The sequence below is a fragment of the Dasypus novemcinctus genome, chromosome 6 (assembly GCF_030445035.2).
Source record: "Dasypus novemcinctus isolate mDasNov1 chromosome 6, mDasNov1.1.hap2, whole genome shotgun sequence".
Taxonomy (NCBI): Eukaryota; Metazoa; Chordata; class Mammalia; order Cingulata; family Dasypodidae; genus Dasypus; species Dasypus novemcinctus.
This window is the reverse complement of record NC_080678.1, coordinates 42017996-42032551: the sequence shown is the minus strand read 5'-3', so window position 1 is coordinate 42032551 and position 14556 is coordinate 42017996. Positions and strand designations below refer to the sequence as shown.

At 39.6% G+C, this 14556-nt stretch overlaps 1 protein-coding gene across 5 annotated transcripts in view; it reads right to left on the bottom strand.

Moving 5' to 3' along the window:
• The window catches only part of MMS19 (MMS19 homolog, cytosolic iron-sulfur assembly component), a 47230-nt gene that overhangs the window by 25611 nt on the left and 7063 nt on the right, over positions 1–14556 (bottom strand). The window lies entirely within an intron of this gene.

Below are 14556 nucleotides of genomic sequence, written 5' to 3'. Positions count from 1 at the left end.
TTCAAGTACAAAAATTGAAAATGAAGTAAATATATAATTTGTAAATGATGTAATTGTATATCCAGGAAATTAGAGAAAAATAACTAAAAAAAATTACAAACTAAAAGAATTCATTAAGGTAGCTGGGTACAAAGTTAATATTCTGAAATTAAACACCTTCATACATAGACACAATAGTCTGTAAAATGACATAAAGTAAAACGATTCTATTTACAACAGCAAAAACAAAACAAACACAAAGAGAAAGAGAAAATACTTGGATATAAACTAAAAAAATGTGCAAGATCTGAATGCTGAAAACTTTAAAGCACCGAGGATCATGAAAGAAAACTTGAACAAATAAAAAGGAATCAAGATAATAATCTCCTAAATTAATTTATAATTTTAAAATAATCTCCATAAAGACACCAGTAGAATTCTTTTGGAATTAGACAAGCTTTTCTGAAGTTAGTGTGCAAAGCATAATACATGATTAGACAGGCAAATTTTGAAAAACAAGAGTAATTTTTTGGTGGGAGGGTAGGCTTTCCAGATATAAAAAACTACCAAGTCAGAATAATTAAAATAGTGTGTACTTTCGAACAGACTTGAAAATTTTCATAATACAAGTAAAAAACAAAGAACAAAGTGTAGTATGGGTTCATATTTATACAAATCAATGGAATATAATAGAAAGTCCAAAGAGAGACAGAAATATACATGAGAACATGTTTAAAAATATTTTAATTGATGGGAACAAAGATTATTCAATAAACAGTGTTGGGGTGATTGGGTAAATATTTGAAAACAAAAACAACACTGGCTCTGAACCTTTCACGAAAATAAATTTCATATGTATTTTTTTAAATGAGAAATTTTCTAGGTATAACATAAACTTTCAAAGTCATACAAAAAGGTTGATTAAAATAAACTACATTTTTAAAAAAAATCAGATTTTCTGCAAGGCATTAAAAAAAAGCAAACTGGGAAAAATATTTGCATGTCTTATACCAAAGAGGCATTTTATGAATATCTAAAGAGCTCCTACAAATCAATAAGAAAAAGACTTGGCCCAGTGGTTAGGGCATCCGTCTACCACATGGGAGGTCCACGGTTCAAACCCTGGGCCTCCTTGACACGTGTGGAGCTGGCCCACGTGCAGTGCTGATGTGCGCAAGGAGTGCCGTTCCACGCAGGGGTGTCCCTGCGTAGGGGAGCCCCATGCACAAGTAGTGCACCCTGTAAGGAGAGCCGCTCAGCGCGAAAGAAAGTTTAGCCTCCCCAGGAATGGTGCCACACACACGGAGAGCTGACACAACAAAAAAAAGAAACACAGATTCCCGTGCCGCTGACAACAACAGAAGCAGACAAAGAAGAACACACAGCAAATAGACACAGAGAACAGACAACTGGGTGGGGGGGGGGCAGAAGAGGAGAGAAAAAAAATTTTTAATAAAAAAAAGATTTATATATATATTAAAAAAGACCAACTAATTATAAAATGGGCAAAACTAAAAAGACAAACAGGCATTCCACAGAAAAGGAACTAACTAAAAGTACATATGGAAATATGCTCAACCACAGTCATAATAAGAAATGCAAATTAAAAACTACACAGAGGGAAGCGGATTTGGCTCAATTGATAAAAAGAGTGTCTGCCTACCATATAGGAGGTCTAGGGTTTGGTACCCAGGGCCTCTTGGTCTATATGGTGAGCTGGCCCACACACAGTGCTGCTGTGTGCAAAGAGTGCTGTGCCATGCAGGGGTGCCCACTGTGTAGGGGTTCCCCATGCGCAAGGTGTGCGCCCCGCACAAATAAAACACAGCCTGCCCAGGAGTGGCACTGCACACACACAGGGCTGATGCAGCAAGACGATGCAACAAAAAAAAGAGACAAAGATTCCCAGTGCCGCCTGACAAGAATGCAAGTGGACACATAAGAACACACATTGAATGGACAGAGAGAGCAGAATGGTGGGGGAGAGGGCGGCAGAATAAATAAAATTAATCTTTTTTTTTTTTAAGATTTTTAAATTTATTTCTCTCCCCTTCCCCCCCACCCCAGTTGTCTGCTCTCTGTGTTCATTTGCTGTGTGTTCTTCTGTGACCACTTCATCCTTATCAGTGGCACCAGGAATCTGTGTTTCTTTTTGTTGTGTCAGTTGTGTGTGTGTAGTGCCATTCTTGGGCAGGCTGCACTTTTTTTTGCGCTGGGCGGCTCTCCTTACAGGGCGCACTCCTTGCACATGGGGCTCCCCTACGTGGGGGACACCCCTGTGTGGCAGGGCACTCCTTGCGTGCATCAGCACTGCACATGGGCCAGCTCCACACGGGTCAAGGAGGCCCGGGGTTTGAAATGCGGACCTCCCATGTGGTAGACGGATGCCCTACCCATTAGGCCAAGTCCACTTGCCAAAAATTAATATTTAAAAAAAACCACACATTACACACAAAGTTTTTTTTAAACATATTAGGTCGGCGAAGAGCAAAACCTTTGTAATACACTGTGTTATGCATACACACTATGTATGCAGAAAACAGGCACGCTGACACATCATGGGTGAAAGAGTAAATAGTATAAGACTTATATGGAGGACAACTTGACAATCTGTAAAATTACAAGTGGGCTTTTTTAATTTTTTTGAGGTAGCAAGGCCAGAGATTGAACCCAAGACCTCAAATGTGGGAAGCCAGCACTCAACCACTGAGTCACATTGGCTTCCCTGGATTGTTTTCTTTTGTCTGTTTTGCTTGTTATTTGTTTGCTTGTTTTTGTTTTTCAGGACGCACCAGGAACCGAACCTGGACCTTCCATTTGGGAAGTTGGCACTCAACTGCTTGAGTTACATTCACTTCCTGAGAATGTTTTATTTTTTCTATCTGGTTGTGTCATTGTCCTTTTTTTTTTTTTTTGGTGTGTCGCTTTGCTGCGTGGGGGTCTGTGCCTGTCTGTGCAGGTCTGGGATGCCTTTTTTCTTTTTTTTTAAACAGGATGTCCCCAGAGATCAAACCCAGATCCTCCATTTGGTAAAAGGGAGCTCCATTGCTCTAGCCACAGCCGCTTCCCTCTGTACACGTGTTTTTTTAACTTGTTTTAAGTAAATTTTATTTCAATTAAAAATGAAACGACAGACAAAAGTCAGTTTAACAAATTATGGAAGTATTACTTTAAAAAAAAATTCTGTCTAGGCACATTTATCTCATTTAATCCTAAGAACAAATGCAACTGTTTCTCCAGTTCAGAAAGATAATTAAATGATCATAGATGGGTTAAATGACATGACCAAGGTCTCCTTTTTAATGAAGAAAAATGCTTAATCATATTCATATCTCATGAAACTAAATCCAATATTCTTTATTTGACCTTTAGCATTGATATAAATAGTATCTTTTTTGCCTTTGCTATAAAATATTACAATATTACTGTTAACTATAGTCTTTAAGTTACATTAGTTGTATTTTCCCCATGTATCACATATTCTTAAGACCTTGAAGAACATTCTTGAATGAATTAACCACAATCCTCACCTATCACCAAAATCACTGTTATGGAGTCCCAAGGTTATCCTCTAGCTGTCTTTCAATTAACATGAATCTCCCCAGACTACCTCTTTCAGCTTCAATCACATTTATAAATCAGCAGTGTTATATTCATTATAATGTGCTACCATCAACTCTATCCATTACCACATATTTGCAATCGACTTTATTAAACATTCCATATACATTCAGTATCAGCTCTCCCTTCTCAACCACATTCTGTCTCCTACTAACCTATACTTTATAGTTTAACTCTGTAAGTTTACTCATCATATTTAGCTCTTATCAGTGAGAGCATACAATATTCATCCTTTTGTGCTTATCCTATTTCACTCAACATAACCTCAAGGTTCATCCATGTTGTCATATGCTTCCCCAGTTTGTTCCTTCTTACATCATACATATATATCATATTTTGTTCATCCATTCATCAGTTAACAAGCACTTTGGTTGTTTCCATCTTTCAGCAAATGTGAATAATGCTACTTTGAACATCAGTGTGCAAGTATTTGCTCAAGTCATTGCTTTCAGTTCTTCTGAATATCTACTAGTAGCAGGACTACCAGATCATATGGCAGTTCTATAGTTAGCTTCCTGAGGAACTGCCAAACCATCTTCCACAGAGGCTGCACCATTTTACACTCCCACCAACAGTAAAGGAATGTTCCTATTTCTCCACATCCTCTCGAGCACTTGTAGTTTTCTGTTTTTAAACAATGGCCATTCTGTAAGGTGTGACATGGTATCTCATTGTTTTCATCTGCATTTCCCTAATAGCCAGTGATGTTGAGCATCTTTTCATGTGCTTTTGAGCCATTTGTATTTCCTCTTTGGAAATGTCTTTTCAAGCCTTTTGCCCATTTTTAAAATTGGGTTGCTTGTCTTTTTGTTGTTGTATGATCTCTTTATATAACATGAAAATCAAACTCTTGTCAGATATGTGGCTTCCAAAGATTCCCTCCCATTGAGTAGGTTGCCTTTTCACCTTCTTAACAAACTCGTTTGAAACATAAGTGTTTCTGGCCCATGCGCAGTGCTGATGCGCGCAAGGAGTGCCACGCCACGCAGGGGTATCCCCCGCGTAGGGGAGCCCCATGCGCAAGGAGTGCACCCGTAAGGAGAGCCGCCCAGTGCAAAGAAAGTACAGCCTGCCCAGGAATGGCGCTGCCCACACTTCCCATGCCGTTGACGACAACAGAAGCGGACAAAGAAACAAGACGCAGCAAATAGACACAGAGAACAGACAACCGGGGGAGGGGGGGAATTAAATAAATAAATAAATCTTAAAAAAAAAAAAAGAAAAGAAAAGAAACATGAGTGTTTAATTTTGAGAAAGCCCAATTTATCTATTTTCCCTTTGCTTATGCTTTGGATGTAAGGTCCAGGAAACCACCACCTGCTTCAAGATCTTGAAGATATTTTCCTATATTTTCTTCCAGGAGTTTTATGATTCTAGTTTTTATATTTAGGTCCTTGATCCATTTTGAGTTAAAACTGTTTTATAAGGTATGAGATAGGGGTTCTCTTTCTTTCTTTTAGATATGGATATCCAGTTTTCCCAGCACCATTTGTTGAATAGACTCTTCTGACCCAGCTGGGAAGGTCTGACAGCCCTGCCAAAAATCACTTGACTATAGGTCTGTTTCCTAACTTTAAATTCAATTCCACTGGTCAGTCTGTCTATCTTTATACCAGTACCATGGACCACTGCTGTTTGTTTGTTTACCACTGTAGTTAAAAATATGCTTTAAAGTTGGGAAGTTAAGAGTCCTCCAACTTTGTTGTTCTTTTTAAAGATATTTTTGGCTATTCTGGGGTCCTTATCCTCCCAGATAAATTTGATAATGGTTTTTCCAAGTCTACAAAGAAGGCTGTTGTAATTTTTACTGGGATTGCATTAAATCTGTACATCAGTTTGGGTAGAATTGACATCTTAATGATATTTCTGCTCCAAAACTTGAACATGGAATGCCTTTCCATTTATTTAGGTCTTCTTTGGTTTCTTTTAGCAATAATGTCTAGTTTTCTGAATACAGGTCCTTAATGTCCTTGGTTAAGATTATTCCTATTTAATTCTTTTAGTCACTATTGTCAATGGATTTTTTTTTTCTGATTTCCACCTTGGTTTGCTCATTAGTAGTGTACAGAAACGTTACTTATTTTTGCATATTAATCTTAAATCCCAGGGGAGCAGATGTGGCCCAAGCAGTTGAGCACTCACCTCCCATGTGGGAAGGGCCAGGTTCTGTTCCCAGGTGCCTACCAAAGACAAACAAATGAGCCCACAATGAGCAGAGGTTGAGGAAAAACAATGAACAGAAGAAAAAGAACAAAGAGCAGAAGAGGAAGAACAACGAGCAGACAACAAGCGAAAACACAGCAAGCAGGGAGCAACTGTGCCTCAAGCAGTTAAGTGCCTGCCTCCCACATGGGAGGCCCCAGCTTCCAATCTGGTGTTTTCTAAAGGAAAATAAATTTTTAAAAAGGAGCAAAAAAAACAAACAAAAACCTGAGGGGGCGGGGGGAACCAAGCAGACAATGGGCGCAAACAACAAGCAAAAACTTAGCAAAGAGATGAGGGAGCCATCTGGGTGGGGAAGGTATAAAAAAAAATCTTGTATCCTGCCACTTTGCTGAAATTGTCTATCAGTTCCAGTAGTTTTGGTGTGGATTTCTGGGGGATTTTCTAAATATAGGATCATATCAGCAAATAGCAAAAGTTATACTTCTTCCTTTCCTATTTGGGTGCCTTTTATTTCTTTTTCTTGCCTAATGGCTCTAGTTAGAACTTCTAGTGCAATACTGAACAGTAGAGACAGTGGACATCCTTATCTTTTCCTGATTTCAGCTGGAATGATTTCAGTCTTTCACCATGGAGTACAATACTAGTTGTGGGTTTTTCATATATGCACTTTATCATTGAGGAAGTTTACTTCTATTTCCTGTCTTTCGGATTTTTATTTTTAATCAAGAAAGGATTTTGTATTTTGTCAAATGTCTTTTCTGCATTGATGGCCATATGATTTTTCTTCTTCAATTTATTAATGTGGTATATTACACTGATTGATTTTCCTATGTTAAGCCACCACTGCATACGTGGTATAAAACCCACTTGATCATGAGGTATCTATTTTTTTTTGACATACTGGGGCCGGAGATTGAACTCAGGGCCTTGTATATGGTAAGCTAGTGCTCAACCACTGAGCCACATTAGCAACCCTGAGTTGGCTTTTTTCATTTGTTTGCTTGTTGCTTTTTTTTTTTTTTTTTTTTTAAGGAGGCTCCAGGGACTGAACTTGGGACCTCCCAAGTGGGAAGCAGGTGCTTAACTGCCTGAGCCACATCTGCTCCCCAGTGTATGATTTTTTCAAATGTGCTTTTAATTCAGTTAACAAGTATTTTGTTGAAGATTTTTACATCTCTATTCATTAAAGAAATTAGTCTAATTTTCTCTTTTGTAATATCTTTATTTGGTTTTGGTATGAGGGTGATGTTGGCTTCACAGAATGAGTTTGGCAGTATTCTTTCCTGTTCAATTCTTTTGAACAGTTTAAGCAAGATTGGTATAAGATCTTCTTTAAGTGATTGGTAGAGCTCACTTGTGATGCCATCTGGTCCCGGACTTTTCATTTTGGGGAGGTTTTTGAAGACAGTTTCAATTTCTTTATTTGTGACTGGTTTGCTGAGGTCTTTCTTCTATTTCTTCTAGGGTCAGTGTAGGTTGTTCATATATTTCTAGGAATTTGCCCATTTCATCAACTTTGTCTAGTTTGTTGGCACACAGTTGTTCATAGTATCCTCTTATGATCTCTTTTATTTCTGCTGGGTCAGTGGTAAGTCCCCCTTCTCATTTCTGATTTTATTTATTTGCATCTTCTCTTTTTCCTTGCAGTCTAGCTAAGGGTTGGTCAATTTTGTTGATCTTCTCAAAAAACGAACTTTTGATTCTGTTGCTTCTATTTTTTAAATTCTCCATTTCATTTATTTCTGCGCTAATCTTTATTATTTCCTTCCTTTGGAATGCTTTGGGATTGGTTTGCTGTTCTTTTTCTAGTTCCTTCAGTTGGTAGTTAGGTCTCTGATTTTAGCCCTTCCTACTTTTTACTTTCTTTCCTTTTTTTTTTCAGTTACCCGGGCCCAGGGATTGAACAGGGACCTCATATAAGGGAAGCTGATGCTCAACCACTGAGCCACATTGGCTTCCCTGAGTTAGTTTTTTCATTTGTTTTGCTTGTTGTTTGTTTGCTTTTTTTTTTTCAGGAGACACCGGGAATGGAACCTGGGGCCTCCCATGTGGGAAACGGGTGCTCAACCGCTTGAGTCACATCCACTCCCCCCTGCATTTTTTTCTCTCCAAATTTATTGACGTTTATCACTCATACATATACATAAACAATAAGTGTAAGTAATAGTTGTGAACTTGCAAAATAAACATATAACATCATACAGGACTCTCGTAGCTCACCCTACCACCAATACCTTGCATTGTTCTTAAATATTTTAAACTCATGATTAAAGAGCATTGTCAAAATGTTACTACTAACCAAAGTATTTTTCCCCCAACCCACCCTATTATTATCTTTATACCATTTATACATGAACATACATAAATAAGTGTACAGTAAAAGTTGTGAACTTACAAAGCAAACATGCATAACATCATACAGGGGTCCCACACATCAACCCTCTACCAACACCTTGCATTGTTGTGAGATGGCTGTTACAAATTATGGAAGAATATTGTCAAAATCTTACTACTAATTATAGTCCTTATCTTACCTTTGGTGTATTTCCCTCCCAAACCACCCTTTTATTATTTTTTAAGTATATTTTTTATGACAGAAGTTGTAAACTTATAAAACAATCATGGATGTGTGCAGAATTCCTAAACAACACCCCTCTATCTGTTCCACACTACACTGTGGTGAAACATTTGTTACAGATAAGATAATATCATTTGATGTTACCACATCTATAGTGTACATTTGGCACACATTTTCCATACTGCCCCACTATCCACACAGTACATGTTTGGCATAGATGCAAGAATATTATATTATTATTGCTAACCACAGTCCACAGGTCACTTCAATTGTATTTTTGCCATGTTTCTCCACATTTCCCACCACCCTGCAATAGTGATGTACATTTGCTCTAGCTTACAAAGGACACTCTTCCATCTGTACCATCAACCACAATTCTCATCCACCTCAATTTACTGTGCTATTCAGTTCCTATATTATTCTCCAGCACTCTCTCAACTGTCATCTACATACCTAGACCACCATTTTCAGCCACATCCCAACTTATAAACTAGGCTGTTACTATGTGTTACCATCCACTCTATAAATTTCCACACTTTTATAGTAAAGCTAATTAAAACGTCTACATACATTAAACATCAGCAGTCCATCTCAATCCTCCTCTTACCTCCTTTAAGAATCTACCACGGGGCGGTGGAATTGGCCCAGTGGTTAGGGCATCCGTTTACCACATGGGAGGTCCGTGGTTCAAACCCCGGGCCTCCTTGACCCGTGTGGAGCTGTCCCATGTGCAGTGCTGATGAGCGCAAGGAGTGCCGTGCCACGCAGGGGTGTCCCCCGCATGGGGGAGCCCCACGCGCAAGGAGTGCGCCCTGTAAGGAGAGCTGCCCAGCACGAAAGAAAGTGTAGCCTGCCCAGGAGTGGTGCCACACACACGGAGAGCTGACACAACAAGATGACTCAACAAAAAGAAACACAGATTCCCATGCCACTGCCAACAACAGTAGCAGACAAAGACGCAGCAAATAGACACAGAGAACAGAAAACCGGGGTGGGGGGGAAGGAGAGAGAAATAAATAAATAAATCTTAAAAAAAAAAAAAAGAATCTACCATCTACCACCAGGTCTTGAAGATATTTTCCTACAATTTCTTCTAGAAGCTTATGGTTCTTGCTTTTACTTTTAGGTTTTTAATCCATTTTGAGTTAAATTTTTGGATATGGTGTAAGATAGGGCTCCTCTTTCCTTCTTTTGGCTATGGATATTGGTTCTTTCAGCACCATTTGTAGAATAGACTGTTCTGCCCAAGCTGTGTGGGTTTGACAGGCTTGTCAAAAATCACTTGACCATACATGTGAGGGTCTGTTTCTGAACCATCAATTTGGTTCCATTGGTCTATGTGTCTGTCTTTATGCCAGTACCATGCTTTTTTTTTTACCACTACAGGCAGGGAATATGATTTAAAGTATGGAGATAAGAGTTCGCTTTTCCTTTTTAAGATGTTTCTGGCTATTCAGGACTCCTTACCCTTCCAAATAACTTTGATATAATGTTCTCAATTTATTTAAAAAATGCTGGTAGAATTTTTATCAGGATTACATTTAATCTGTATATCAATTTGAGTAGAATTGACATCTTAATGAAATTTAGTCTTCCAATCCATGAGCACAGTGTTCTTCCAGTTATTTAGGCCTTTTCTAAATTTCTTTAAACACTGACTTGCAGTTTTCTGAATACAAGTGCTTTACATTGTTGGTTAAGTTTATTCCCTGACTATCTGAGTTTTATCTGTTGTATTTTATTTTCCCCACTCTTTTGACACTTTCAGTTACTTTTATTGATATAATCTTCATTTCTAGACTCTCTTCAAGGCCTCTCTCTCCTATCTTTTCTTTTCAGGCTCTAGTCCACCCTTTAGTATTTCCTGAAAATCTGGTCTCTTGGTTAGAAATTCTCTCAGTTTCTGTCTATCTGCGAATATTTTAACCTTGTCCTCATTTTTTTTTATCTTATTTTTTTAAAGATTTTATTTTTATTCCTCTCCCCGTCCCCCTGTTGTCTGCTCTTTGTGTCCACTTGCTGTATGTTCTTCTGTGTCCACGTGCATTCTCGTCAGTGGCACCAAGAATCTGTGTCTCTTTTTGTTTCGTCATCTTGCTGTGTCAGCTCTGTGTGTGCAGCACCACTCCTGGGCGGGCTGTGCTTTTTTAGCACGGGGCGGCTCTCCTTGCGGGGGCGCACTCCTTGCATGTGGGGCTCCCCTATGCGGGGAATACCCCTGTATGGCATGACACTGTGTATGGGCCAGCTCACCACATGGGTCAGGAGGCCCTGGGTTTGAACCCTGGGCCTCCCATATGGTAGGCAGAAGGTCTATCAGTTGAGCCAAATCCACTTTCCCTCACCCTCATTTTTGAAAGACAGTCTTGCCAGATATAAGATTCCTGGCTGGAAGTGTATCTCTTTAGAAGGCACCAGGAACCTCTGCTCCCTACTTTCTTGTGTCTCTCATTATGTTTTCCTTCTTGTGTCTATTGTTGCATCATCTTCTGTGTCAGTTTGCTGTGCTTGCCCATCGTGCCAGCTCAGTCTTCTTTAGGAGGCACTGGGAACCAAACGATGGACCTCCCATGTGGTAGGCAGGAGCCCAATTGCTTAAGCCACATTCACCCCCCCTCCCCCCTTTTATTCATTTATTTATATCACTAGAGGCTCATGTACATTTATTTTAAAAAAAAGATATTTTATTCATTTCTCTCCCCTCCCCACCCCGTTGTCTGCTCTCTATGTCCATTCACTATGTGTTCTTCTGTGTCTGCTTGCATTCTTGTCATGCAGCACCAGGAAACTGTGTTGCTTTTTTTGTTGTTGTTGTTGCGCCATCTTGCTCAGTCAGCTCTCCATATGTGCGGCGCCACTCCTGGGCAGATTGCGCTTTTATCATGTGGGGTGGCTCTCCTTGCAGGGTGCACTCCCCCTACACGGGGCACACCCCTGCACGGCACACGCACTCCGTGGGCACGGCAACACTATGCATGGGCCAGCTCACCACATGAGTCAGGAGGCCCTAGGTATTGAACCCTGGACCCTCCATATGGTAGGTGGACGCTCTATCAGTTGAGCCACAACAGCTTCCCTCATATATATTTATTTTATACTTTGAGTTATAATCCAACAATACATTCTTTATTTTGTTGCTCAAATTGTTCCAGATTTGACCACTGGAAGCATTTTTAGGTTGGCTCTTGTTTCCCCTTGGTGTGATCCTATTCTTTTATTTCTTTTTAACACTTTCTTACCTTCTAGCACTACATAATGCTTCAGGCTGATCATGTAGTTTCCCTGCCCCAGCCCTAAAATCAGCCTTTTCTCTGAGAAGCCCTGATTCCTTTTACTGGAGAATGGCATTCTGAAATTAAGATCTGGGTGTGAATGTATTTTTTACTATTGAGGTGTCACTGCTTCTTGGCCTTCTCAGCAGAGAGAGTTGGGAAACACATGTATGTAAAACTGACCCCTGTATACTTACATGTATCTATATTATTTCTGTATCTATCCATAAACATGTGTATAGATTAAACTAAAAATAAATTTTATATTTAAGTCTCCAACTCTAACCCAGTATCACAGGGTTCATTCTAGCCTTCTCCCCTTGCTTATTTGAAGTTTCTTTCTCTGGCAGTGAGAAATGTGGTTCTCATTATCTACCATTTATTATTTGTTCAACCCTAGTATAGCTTTAAAATATTTTCAGAATTGTCAGCCACTACTCTTGTGAAAAACAAATTTATAAGTATAGTGTTTATGTACAGTTTTGTTTTTGGCTTTACAGTTTCCAGATAAAATATTGTTTTTCAAAGTTACTCTAGGTCAACTTGTTTTTTGTCCTACCCCCTCAGTGAGAATATATCATACAATAGTAACATAGTTAGAGTCTCCTGTCACAATCTGCATTTCATCTTGGGATGGAGGAGAGATTCTCACTACGCATACTTTTGCATCTTTTGAATATAGTTTTGTGAATATATTAATTTTAAAAATTGCAATTTTAGCAGGACAACAGTTACTCACATTAGATCTAACAGAAGCTTCTTATGATATATTTTCAAGGAAGAAACAAGAGTAAAAGGTTAGCACTCTTCGTAAGAGTTTGGTTAGCAGAGAAGTGTGGCAATTCGAATTACTTTCAGTAGCCTGTTCTGGGTTCCCATCCCACCTACTTCTAAATGGAGGGCCTTAACTAGTCAGCTCTTGCCAACACAGGACTTTAGTTAACATGAAAAAGAGACTCAAGAAATTTCCTAAACTTCTAGTCCTTATTATGTTTAAATTGGTGGTTTTGGAGCAGCAGTTGTGAGCTGAGCTGGGCAAAAACACACTCTGGTACTAGAGTAAGGAGGAGTCCAATCAGACAGAAAAAAAGGAGACCTCTAGTTAGGATTCATAGCTCTGACTGGTACCAATTTAGACATTAGGCACTCTACTTGTGCCAGGATGTGGAAGGCCCAGCTGCTGCCCTTATTCCTGAGAAAGAGCCAAGGGAAAAAAATGAGCAGGCTGTAGGGTGGGGGAAGGGACAGCAGCCAGACTAATAAGACAAACCAAGGAATTGTTAAGTTCTATGTCCAAGTCCTTAGTGAAGAGAAATCCCCATTTCTAGGTCACACACCATAAAAGCATTATGCCCTTTGTTGGGGCAGAGGTGGGTAGAAAAGGGTATTTTCTTGGAAACCCTCGCCTAAAGCTCCAAGAAATGGCTGAAAAACCAATCTCCAAAATAACTTCTAAAGTGGCCACAGAAGGAGTTAGTTTTTGTATGTAGGAAGCCATGGGGGCTGATAGCTGTTAATAGTAAAGGACATCAATTAATTTGTTTTTTTGGCAACACTATCAATGTCCCCTATGGATGCTGGGCTAGGATTCATCTTTGGAAATATCTCATGTGTTACAAGACCAAGACCTGCCTAATAATGCCCTCTAATTTTTTAATTTTTTTAAAAGCTGAAGGGGAAAGTGCATGTGGCTCAATTACTTGGGCACCCACCTACCACATGGGAAGTTCTGCGTTTGGGTCCGGTGCCTCCTAAAAGAATATGAGCAGATGCTGCCTCCCGCCACAACAGAGCTAAACGCCACTTCCTGCTGCAACAGAGAAAGCTGCCGTCACAAAACAGATAGCTTCTGCTGCACCAGAGCTAGCTGCAGCTGCAACAAGAGTTAGACCCCACCCCTGCCACAATAAGCAGGGACCACAAGCCAGCAGATGCCATAGCCCACAGGGAATGGTGTGGCTCAGTACACTGGGCAGTCCCCTCTCATATGGAAGGTCCTGGATTCGGTTCCGGTACCTCCTGGAGAAGGTGAGCAAACAATGAGCAGACAGATAAGCGAACCATCTGGGGGAAGTGGGGATAATTAAGAAAAATAAATAAATCTTAAAAAAAAAAAAACAGCTGGGGGAGCAGATGTGGTTCAAGGAATTGAGTACCCACCTCCCACATGGGAGGTCCCGGGTTCAGTACTCAGTGCCTCTTAAAGAAGACAAACAATGAGCAGACATCTAGCAAAAACAAGCAGACAACAAACAAAAATAAAGGAGCACAGAGCAAACATGGCTCAAGCATGTGGCTCGAGCAGTTGAGTGCCCTCCTCCCACATGGGAGGTCCCAGGTTAGATTCCCAGTCCCTCCTAAAGAAAAAACAGACAGACAACAGGCAGACAATGAGGGAAAAAAAAAAACAAAAAAAAACAGACAACAAGCAAACAGATGAGGGAGCCATGGGGGTGGAATAATAAACAAAACCCTGAGATGAAATTTATATACAGTGAAATGCACAGATCTTAAGTGTATAATTTGATGAGTTTTAATGAAAGTATACATCAACATCCCAATCAAGATATAAACATTCCCATCACTTGAGAAAATTCTCTGATACCCCTCCAATCAGTTAATTCCCACCTCTATAGGTTGCCTCACATTTTATAATTGAAAAATATTTCTTCAGCAGTCAGCTTATATCAATATGAGACTAGCTGCATTATAACTACAAGAAAACATCTATTCACATGTGATCCCCTGAATCCCAGTATATGGGTGAACTTTCCTGGCAGAGCCCTTTAGTCTTCCTATTTTAAACAAAAATCCCACTTTGAATTAATGCAGTACAGACTTAAAAGGAAAATGAAGCATAAAAGGAATACAAAATTAGGGAAGCGGATATGGCTCAAGCACTTGGGCTTCTGCCTACCAAATGAGGGGGTCCTGGGTTTA